This window comes from Sapajus apella, unplaced genomic scaffold, assembly GCF_009761245.1.
Source record: "Sapajus apella isolate SASKATOON/1434 unplaced genomic scaffold, GSC_monkey_1.0 scaffold2, whole genome shotgun sequence".
NCBI lineage: Eukaryota > Metazoa > Chordata > Mammalia > Primates > Cebidae > Sapajus > Sapajus apella.
Window position 1 is genome coordinate 235342 of NW_022436942.1, and position 11334 is coordinate 246675.

Genomic DNA, 11334 nt, shown 5'->3' on the forward strand with positions numbered 1-11334 from the left:
ATTTTTCAGTTCTTCTTATGGCAACTCTAAATCATATGCATCTGAGCCTACTGCTTTGGATTATAAGCATTCAGCACTATCTATTAAATGAATTCATTCCCACTCTTTTTTCTGTCTCACCCACCTCCCATATCCAATCTATCACCATGCTGTGTCAATCCAACCGTAAAAACACACCTCAAGTCTGCACACTTCTCTCCCTCTTTCCTGACAGTACTCTCACCTGTGCTCTGTCCTTGCTGGTCTTAATACCTCCAATCCTTTATCCCCCTTGTTCACTCTCCTTATTGTCTCCATAAAGATTTCCTCAAAATAGAAATTAGAACAGTCTCTGGCTTAAATGTCTTCAATGGCTACCCACTTAAATTAAATTCAAGATCTTTATCAAGACCTGTGAAGTCTGGCATGATCAGTCACCTGCTCCCTTCTCCAACTGTGTGTCCTGCCTCTCAGCAGTGCCCTCACCTAAGTCCAGTCACAAGGCCTGCCTTCTCTTTGTCCCTTGAATGTTGCCAGCTTTTTCTCTCTTTAGGATCTTCCCATTTGCAATTTCCTGTGCCCAGATTGCTTTTTCTCTTTGTTGATTTTTTTTTTCAGTCATGTTAACCCCTATGCTTCTTTCCAGTAGCAACTGAAATCTTTCTTTGTCAAAGAGCAAGCCTTCTCAGAGCACCAAATCAGAGTCAGCATCCCTGGGTTTTTTTCTTATAGCATGCTGTTCTCCATATTACTTCCCACAATATATTCTTAAATGTTTATTTTGTAAATGTCTGTAGGTTCCAAAAACATAGGGAACACATCTGCTCTGTACAACACCAAATGTGGAAAAGCTGGCATGATGTCTGGTCACAGAACGTGCTTAATAATTATTTGTAACATGAATGAAGCTAGCAGAGGGAATTTCTCTTACAGAGTTATCTCCTGCCTTTTTCTTACATAAAATTTCAGCTGCATTCAGATTTTTCTTTTCTGCACACTTCCCACCCCAAAGTGCCACTGCGGTTCCTGGGCACCAAAAAGTCTTATTTGTTCATCTCTATTAAGGCCAGAACTTTAAGGGTTATCTTTAAGGGTCTTTCCTCTTACCCTTCCCTCAGCATTTCAGCTTATTTTACTCTCTTCTTGGGAATTCATTGCACTTATTTTCTCCCCCATTCATTTGGTGCCAAATCTTCTATTGCCTTGTAACTACTTATTTGCTATTTTAAATTAATACCTTATATTGACATATTTTTTCTTGCTAATGATGTCAAAAGTTTATTGAATACAGGACCTGTTACTTTGCATCCTAAAGTACACTGGATGCTCCTGCACAGAGTAATTGCATGAAGAAGGAATCTCCATTTACCCTTCTAGTGCCCCTATTAGAAGACCTTAATATAAGAGTTTGATCAGCTCCCTTTCACCCTATTTTATTCCTCAATGGTTCTGAGTGTATTGCCATCATGCTAACAAGGACAGCTGGAATAAGGATACGTTTTGAGGTCAGAGACTAATAAAGGGAGGAATCTGGGGACAGAGGAGTTGCCTGTTTTCTCAGTTCCTTTTCAAGTGGTACCAGACTCACAAAAGGTAACTAGGTGTACTTGACAAGACACTAGGTGTACTTTACATTGATTTAGCATTTACCAGGATATTTTAAAGGATAACTTGATCAAACTTTTTAACTTACAGATTTTTTAAATTAAACAAAAGGGATTACCCCCTCAAAAAATGTCAATCAGTGGCTCAGTTTCTCACGGTTCCATTTTTGGATGAATTAGACCCAAACATATCTTTGGGATCCAAGAAGTTATTCTGTACTTTTAGTTGAAAATTCCAATCTTGTCCAAATAATGATATTTCAGTATTTACCATTTAAATACTGAGTATTTAAAGTGCTGAATACTTTTCTACTTTTTGTTTCATTTTCCACCAACTATAAGGGTTAGAAAGGTTCTACAATCTTTTTAATGTGCTTAACCAACCTTTCTCAAGCTACTTCTGAAAAATGGAGGGCAAAGTTTAACCCTTCAACAATAGCATATTTGTTATCAAGAACTATTCAAAGTCAGTAGACATGTTTACAATTATTATCTCTTTTTACTTAGAGATAATAGAACATTGAAAATAAAGAAGGTTTCATCTGTTGCCTTTATTTTGTCAATGAGGAAACTGAAATATAGGAAGACTGAATGACATGTCCAAGGGCACCTAAGTGAGCAGCAGATAAATTTCAAGTTTGTACTGGAAAACTCCCTAACAGAAATGTGGGATTCCTGTTAAGACAACACTGCAATTTAGTTAGTTTTAGATCAAGTTTGTCAGCCTGGGGTCAGGACATAATTTGTAGAACCCAGTACAAAATGAAGATTCAGAGCCTCTTTTTGAAAATTATTAAGCCAGACAACAGTGACAGCAGAACATTACTAAATGCAGGCAGGACCTGTCCAAGCGCAAGGCCCTGTGCAACTATAGTTTTGCATTTCCATGAAGGTGGCCCTGCCTGGAGTCTCCAGACATCTATAATGTGGGAGGCTGGGCATCAAAGAGGCCATGAACTCCTGAAATTGTAGGTGGAATTATGTGTTCATATGCATGTGTTTGTCTTTCATATTCCAGAGCTTTCATCAAATTCTCAAGTTGGTCTGTTACCCTCTCCAAAGGTAATACATGTTCCAACAGAGCCCACAATGTCAGAATATATTGGTAGGGACAAGCACGTGGGCAGTCACTGCGCATGATCCTTCACAAGGCTATATTCGTGAATCAGTAAGCTTTCACGAGTACATGGGAATTAACGCAAAATACAGGACTTCTTAACCTGATGAGGTGTTGCCAAGAACAAATGACCTCAAGAATGCCTCTTTGGGAGATAGGAAAACAGATGGTGAGACGGTCAAGATGATCACATGCTGTATGAACCCCAAAGTGATACCCTAACATAAGCCATTTTATTTTTCAATCTCTCTCTCTTCCTCTGTAATTGGATGTCACATTTTAGCCTCCTTTAAGGAAAAGATATTTTCATATACTTTAATTTCTCTAATAGCTGTAAGATTTACCAACTCACAGTGATTTACATCTATTTTATAGATAATTATAACCCAATGTTAGAAATAGAAGTGAGGAATTTGTTAATACAGCACGGGCAGAAGCTGCCCTCAGAATTAGAAAAAGAATACTGTAAAGACATGGATCCTGAGAAATACTGCTGATGAAATATTGACACACGAGTCGGCCTGGTAAAAACCTCATGCCCATCTCCCTCGCACACAAATACCCCTAAATGGGAATTTTGCTGAACCACTTGCTCTTCAGTTTAGGTGGCTGCCTTACGGTTTTATTGTGTCCCTTGCCCAGCTTTATAAATTTTGGACTAAATACACCTGTTAGTCAAATCTCCAACTTATGTAAATGGGAATACAGAGAGATGGGTAATTGAAACCACGGGATAACGCTCAAATTTCCATTTGCACAGTGTCAAACTTCTCTCGATCTAGCAAGCAGAAAATCATGGTCCACTTGAGTTTCCTGGTCACTCTGCTGACACTGCTCTGTCCTTGCTCATCACGTAATGGGAGCACTCTATGTGATTCAACCAGTGGCCAAACTCTTGCAGATCCAGCGATAACCTTGGTTGCTCATACCACATAATTGATCCATGGAAGAAAAGGTGCCTATAATCCTACCCCCCGCTGGCAGGTGGGACGCCTTCCTCTGGTTTCTAGCATAAGGCTGGGCACGAATTGTTTTAATAGACTGAGACTGCCCTGCGGACAATTCTACTTTATCGGAGGGTTGAGCAGCCTTCCTGCAAGCCATCTACTCCAATTGGGAGTCTTCTGACACCTGCTCCCCTGCACACCCCCAGGATGCTCTGGCCACAGGAAGAGGTCGAAAACTTCCTACAAGGGCAAACCTCGCCCTGGACTCCCCAGCCACCCGAACGCGTCAGCCACAACCCCGGCGAGGCCCAAGTGGGAGCGTAGGGACGTGCTCAGCCTCGGGTGGGACTGGAGTCGGGTGAGGACCCGCTCCGGGGGCCAGGGCAGGGCGCCCCGGCTGTCCCGGACGCCGGAGGGGACCTGGGACGGCCGTTGTTTCACACGTGGCCCCGGCGTTTGCGCGCTCTCTCTGGGAATAGCTCCAGGGGCCCAGAAGGCCTGGGCAGGACCCGGCCCCGCGCCTCCCTCCCTCGGTCCCCACTCCCCACGGCGCGGCCCCCCACGTTAACCTTCTCTGGTCCTTCCCGGCTCGCTGCCCTTTGCAACCCCCGCGCGCCCCACCTTGGCGGGCTCCGCCGACGCCAAACGCGCCTAAACGCCGGGTGACGACGGGGGTGCAGCCGGGGGCAGCTTCAGGGGCAGAGCTTCGGCAAATGCTTCTCTCCTCCCACCCAGCCTCACACCCACCCTCCTCGAGGTCCCGCCAGGAACCGCCCCGCCCTGCGAACCCAGCCAGCCCTCCCTCCCGGGCCACCCCCAGCCTGGTCTCTGCCTTCGGAGCGCGTGGGCTCTGCGAGCGCCAGGGCTGGGGACCCTGGAATACCTGTTCCTCCAGCACGGGGATGGGGTTCAACTAGTGGTCCTCCAAATCCTGCTTCTTCCCCGAGGCTGCGGGAAGCCCTCCAGCCACAAGGAAGCGGCTCTGGTCTTTCGGCTCCCAAACGTGACACTCTATATATCCGGCTCGGAGACTGGGTGTGGGGCGGGAGGAAACCACCCTCCCTCCGACCTTCCCCGTCGCCGCCGCGGCCTCAGCGTTGGGCGCGGAGCCGGCGGCAGCCTCAGCCCAGGGCGGGAGCAGGGCGAGGGGCCAGCGAAGGCCCTACAGGCCGTGGGGCTACGGCATCGTGGGCAGGGCGGCCGCGTGCGCAAGCCCGCCCCGCGCTTCCATTCATTCGGCACCAGCAGCGGATCCACTCGCTGTGACTCCCGTATTTGTGTGTTCTGGGGGAAGGGTGGTTGGTTTGGGTTTGGGTGGGTTTTTTGTTTGTTTTTTTTAGTTTGGGGCTTTCGTTTTGTTTGGGGTTTTGGTGTTGGTCTTTTTCTGTATTTTTAAATCAGTGGGCGAGGGTACAGGAAGCCAGAAAAGCGCCCCTCTCTGGTCTGGGAAAGCAGAACTCCCACACCGTGAAAGGTGGCGGGTGGGGTTGGAGGGAGACACTGAGACAGGAGAGATTCAGAGGTTCTAGTCTGAACTGAACGCTTGGGGGACACACCTTTCCCCACTCACCCCAGCAGAAAAAGCAGCCAAAATTCCCAGTTTACTTAGCTTGACTATACACTGCACATCCCGTGGGAGAGATGCTCTTGTACTTGCTCCAGACACTGCAGAGGCACCCTGGAATGACCCACGAGCGCAGTGGCTTTTTTTAAAGCCAAGGGCGTGAGGGTGGAGGGTGATGCGAGGACTTCAGGCGACGTTTTCTCACTCTCGGGGTTTGGAGGGCAGAAATCCATCTCTGCCTGCCTATGGTGGGGTGGGGGTGGGTAGGAGACTAGAACGGATCAGAGACGGGGCTGCAGGAACAGCAGTGAGCCAGCTGTGCTCAGCAGCACTTCTCCGGATTTAAAAGAAAAAAAAAAAATCATTTCTTAGCCTGGTAGCTTTTTTGGAATTTGGTCATTGTTAAATTTTAAACGGAAAACCTGGAGCTGCCAGGGAAGCCTTGTAAAGGGATGGACAGGCACGTGAGTGGAGCCCTTGGCCTCAACCAGGAAGTGCTGAAAAACAGCCAACGCCCATCCTAATTCCCTGGACAATGTAGAAGGTAAATTTCCAAATAAATATGGTGTGTTAAGAAAAATCAAAAAGAAATATTGTCCTATGAGCTGTTCTAATTCTCCTCGTTACAACAATCAACATGCAATTAAAGAAATAAAATTTGACTGATGAAATTTAGAAGTAATGAAATGAGTGGTTTCATGAAATTAAACACACCTATCTTGAATTCTCTACTACTGGGCTCTTTAATTAAATGTGTTAAGCAAAGTGTAGCCTACAGACACTAATTTCCTCTGGTGATTGCCTGAATGCAAGACACAGAAAAAAAGTTACAATCAAATATATAGTATTTTTTGTTACCCCTTCCCTCCCCAATAATAAATTTCAATGTATCTTCAAAACACATGTGACAGCACTTGAAATGATAATGTCAAATGCTGGTGAAAACGTGTAGAAATCACTTAGATAGCAGATTGAAGGTAAACTGTTTACCACACTTGTATTCAACTGAAAAGGCAGTAACTGGGAACTTGCTTTCAGGATCTCTCTTTGCCGAGAGCTTTCCTTTTGCTTAATAAATTCTACTCCACTCACTCTTCAAGTGTCTACATGCCTAATTTTTTCTGGTTATGAGGAAAGAACCCAGACCTAGCTGAGCTGAGGAGAAAAAAATCCTGCATCAATTTGTTATGGCAGTCCTACAGGCAATTTGTCTTGGGTAGAATTTCATATATTTACTTTTTTTTTTTTAAAGAATGATGTTTAATATTTCAAGTAGGTATTTTGATAGCATTCTCTTAACATTCTTATCAACTTTTGAAGGGATGAGCAAAGGACATGGTAAAGTTTTTATCATCTTCAAAACCAAACTCTACAATAGGCCCAAATGCAGCTTAAACTGCAACAGGTTCTGATCTTTTTCAATCAGATCATTTGTTCTGGATCCTCACACATGGTGTGCATGTAACTCCTGTTAATATGAATTCAGTTTCACATTGGCTTGATTAGAGTCCAAAGGTTTGTTATCTCAAAAACAATGTTGCTTGTGGTCAATGTTGAGAAATAGATTATGAAAATAACTGTCTTCTACTTTCAAAGTGTCCTGTCTCCCTCACTATTGCTCATTCAACCCCATTAAACAAATGTTTCTTTGTAAATCTGCCTGGAGGTTCTCATTTAATACACAAAATACCTACAAAACTTGCCGTACCTCAAATAATATGTCAGATCATTCTAATGACACCCTAAAAAAGACATTTTGTAACTAGTAATACAAATGAATGCTATCCTCCCCCAGTGCTTTTTTTTTTTTTTTTTTGAGATGGAGTCTTGCTCTGTTGCTCAGGCTGAAATGCAGTGGTGGGATCTCAGCTCACTGCAACCTCCGCCCCACAAGTTCAAGCGATTCTCCTGCCTCAACTTCCTGTGTAGCTGATATTACAGGTGCCCGCCATCACGCCCAGCTAATTTTTGTATTTTTAGTAGAGATAGGGTTTCACCATGTTGGCCAGGTTGGTCTTGAACTCCTGACCTCATGATCCGCCTGCCTCGGCCTCCCAAAGTGCTAGGAATACAGGTGTGAGCCGCCACACCTGGCCCCCAGTGCTATTTTTTTTAAACAACTACTGGTTCTGTTAATTGAAACAGAGCTTTGAGTTTGATCTATGGTAGAATTCTAAAAATACGGTATTTTAGAACTAGAAAGCTCATGCTTTGGACCTACTGTTTTTCTTTATAGTGTTGGAGATTGAACTCTATGTAGCTCATATAACGTCACCACATTAGTTTTCTGTTGCTCCCTAATAACCTACCACACAGTGTTTTATAACCATTTCCATTACTTATCTCAATGTTCTGTTGGTTAGCTGTCTGGACATGGCATAACTGGCTTCTTTGCTTACAAGGTGGAAATCACAATTTCAGCCCAAGTCTGTGTGATCTCTCTTGTGGCTCAGGCTCTTCTTCTAAGCTCTATATTGGTTGTTGGCAGCATTTAGTTCCTTGCAACTTTAAGTCTGATGTCCTTATTTCTTTGCTTGCTGTTGGCCAGAGGTTTCTCCTAGCTCTCGGAGACAATCCTCAGATGCTAACCATATGCCATCTCACATGTGGTTGCTTGCTTCTTTAAAGCAAGCAGAAGAAATTCTCAGTTTTTCTCTTTAAATCTCTCACCCTTTCTGTTTATGGGCTGACACCCAATTAAATGAGGCCTACCTTGGATGATCTCCCTTATAATTAACTCAAAATCAGCTGATTTGGTGCCTTTACTGTCATCATATAACATAAGATCAAAGCAGTGCAATCCATCATATTCAGTCTCACTCCCTTTCAAGAAGGGACTATACAGAACATATAAATTAGACTGTGATAATCTTAGAATTCTGCCTGCCACAGTCACTTAGTTAGATGGGGAGATGGTATATCAGGAGTACAGCAGAGTGTTACTTTGTGCTTTATTGAGGAGTATTTTCACATAAGGAAAATTATTTTTCATTGTCTGGCCATTTTGTGAAGCAGGTAGTTATGGGTTTTTACAGGTTTTTTCTTCTTTTTTTCCCTGTAGAGATATACAGATCTTTGAAAGTTATACAATTTGTTTTTGACAACTGTAAAAGCAAAACAGGTGAAGACTAAACCCAGATTTCCTGATCCTATGTGTGGTGCGCTCTAAGGTCTTGGGTCATAAACACTGAAGGTCTTTTGGGAATGCTCTTGAGAACCTTAAGAGGATCCATACTGAGAATACAACATGGTTACAACTGAATTAACTAACTTTATTGACTATTATGCAGACCTTAAAATGAATATATCATAACTATGTCAGTTGGGTTGCACTAATTTCCATAAGGGTTAGCTTATGAAGAAAGTAACAATCTGAAAGACGTTTATAATATGATCTTGTTGCTATTAAACCATTGTCAAAAGCTTTCAATATGTTTATGTATCTATAGATATATAGTCCTATAAAAGCCTCGAGTGAAATTAAGGATACATACTAGATTATTAACATTATTTTGGTTGGTGGAAAAGGGGCACTTATGAATGGGGTTGGGGAGTGAGAGAGACAAGTACCAGGCAAGGAAGAACAAAGAAAGAAAAAGACTGAAACACAAATCAAGGCATCATATATTCATGTGTATACACATATGCAAAATTATCTTTAATTTTTTTTTTTTTTTGAGACAGAGTCTCACTCCATCACCAGGCGCCAGGCTGGAGTGTAGTGTTGCCACCTCAGCTCACTGCAGCCTCCGACTCCCGGGTTCAAGCAATTCTCCTGCCTCAGTGTCCGGAATAGCTGGGACTACAGGCATGCGCCACCACGCCTAGCTAATTTTTTTGTATAAAAATTTTTAATGAAAAAGTATGTCTGGAGGTGCCAATTCATCCTAACCAGTATATAGCTGAACAAACTGAAACATCAATCACTTTTCTTCGATATGTCAGAGAAGTGAGGTCACAGGGCAAATTGCTGCCCTCAAAATTGGAGAGACAGAAGGGCAGATACAGAGAATCACAACTTACCAGAGCGGAAACCCATGAGCAGAAACCTGTGTGGGAACCAGTGTCAGGGTAGGAAAACCTAAACTATAAATGATGAATTGCTGGAGGTTTTATATTGACAAGTGTAAGCATTAAAAGCTCCATGTAGAAGACAGCCCCATAAACACAATTTTGTGAGTTTTACCTTAAGGAACCCTTTCACATCCTCCTAGTAAACATTAAGGAAAAATCCCCTCTTACTTTAAGTGTTGAAAGAAAAAATCCCACCAACTTCAAATCCTATGCCCTGTGATATAATCCTTCTAAAAAGGAAGGAAAAATAAAGACTTTCTTAGACAAAACAAAAAATGAGGGTTTTGTTGCCAGTAGAGCTGCCTTGGAGGAAATGTTAAAAGAAGTTCTTCAGAGAGAAGGAAAACGATGCGGATTAGAAACTCACATCCACACAAAAAAGGAAGAGCACTGGTGAACAAATAAGTGAAAATAAAACAAAACCTTTAATTTTCTTATGCTTAATTGATCTAACAGATAACAATTTGTTTAAAATAATAGCAATCATGTATTCAATTTATATGCATATATATGCTTGTGTATGCTTCTGTATATGTGAAACAACAGCAATGAAAAGAGGAATGGGAGAGAGGAATTGAGACTATTTCATTATTATAAGGTACTTGCACCACCTGTGAAGTAGTATACAGTAGTGATATTTGAAGGTGCATTTGAATTAGCTATAAGCATATGTTGTAAACTTAAGGGCAATCACCAATCCAAGAAAAAAATGAAGAGGTGAATATGAAGATAGGAGAAAATCTAGCACTTTTTCTGCATTCACACACTAAACACAACCCTTCTAATACCAGATGTGAGGGAGATTTTCCCCATTAATACCAGATGTGAGGGAGATTTTCCCCATACACCAAGCCACTCTCCAGCAGACATCAACGGGGTGTCCAATAATTCAATTCCATTCTGACATGATCTGCCTTGAGTTAGCATCATAGCCCACAAAGGTCTGTGCCACATATAGCCCCTACTCCCACATCAGACACCAGATGCTAATAGTAGATTGTTACGTATACTTCTGACTGACTGGCTATAAATTGGGAGTTCCCAGGACACTCTCCTCTGGTTCAATTAATTTATTAGGGAACTCATAGAACTAGGGGAAACATTTTACTGGTTTTACTAATAAAGGATTTAATCTAGGAGACAGATGAATAGCCCGATGAATGGATGCATAGTGAGAGATTTGGAAGGGTCCCAATGCAGGAGGGAGCTTCTGTCTTTATGCAGTTGGGGTGCATCACCCTCTCAGCTCATAGATGTGTTTGGCAACCCATAAGAAGTTCTCTGAACCTCATAGTTCAGGAATTTTTATAGGGGTTTTTATTACGTAGGTATTATTGATTTTTAACTCTGTGTCTGGCCTGTCTCTCTTCTCTGGGGTACGGAGAATAAAGCTGAAAACTCCAAACTAATCATGGTTTTGTCTCCCTAGTGACCAGCACCCATCCAGGAGCCCACCGAGAGTTATCTCATTAAAACAAAAGATGCTCCTGTCGCTCAGGAACTTCGAAAGGATTTAGGAGCTTTGTGTTCTGTGCTTCTATTACTTAGGATATTATAGAGATTTTAGGAGCTTGTGTCAGGAATCAAGGTCAAATACCAAATATTAGAACAAAAAATTATCCTAGCACCTCTATGTACATATTAGAAGCTCCATCTCGGGAACTGAACAGACACCAAATATTAGGGGGAAAAAATTATCCTAGTATCTGTATTGCTCAGGAAATATCCTAGTATCCTAGTGTCTCTATTCCTCAAGGGTTTTTGGAGACCTGTGCCAGGGACTATAAATGGAGACCAATATATACATTTATTATTATTTCGCAGGAGGCATAATTGATATACTAAGAAGGGATAGAGAACAGAATCATACAAAATGCTTGATAAAAATCAACAAAAGCAGAAAAAGTATAGAAGACAAAAATAGAAACAAAGAACCAGGGTAACAAGTACAAAACAGTAACAAATATGCTGTATCAATGCATTAATAATAATCTTAAACATCAGTGGTCTAAATGTATCAATTAAAAGAGATTACCAGAGCAGATAAAA

At 42.2% G+C, this 11334-nt stretch overlaps 1 protein-coding gene across 1 annotated transcript in view; it reads right to left on the reverse strand.

The window, feature by feature from the left end:
• The window catches only part of FAR2 (fatty acyl-CoA reductase 2), a 156798-nt gene extending 151861 nt beyond the window's left edge, over positions 1-4937 (reverse strand). The window contains exon 1 of the mRNA XM_032286897.1: positions 4531-4937. The gene's annotated coding sequence lies outside the window, so the exon portion shown is untranslated. The remainder of the gene's footprint in view (positions 1-4530) is intronic.
• Between the last annotated feature and the right edge of the window lie 6397 nt (positions 4938-11334).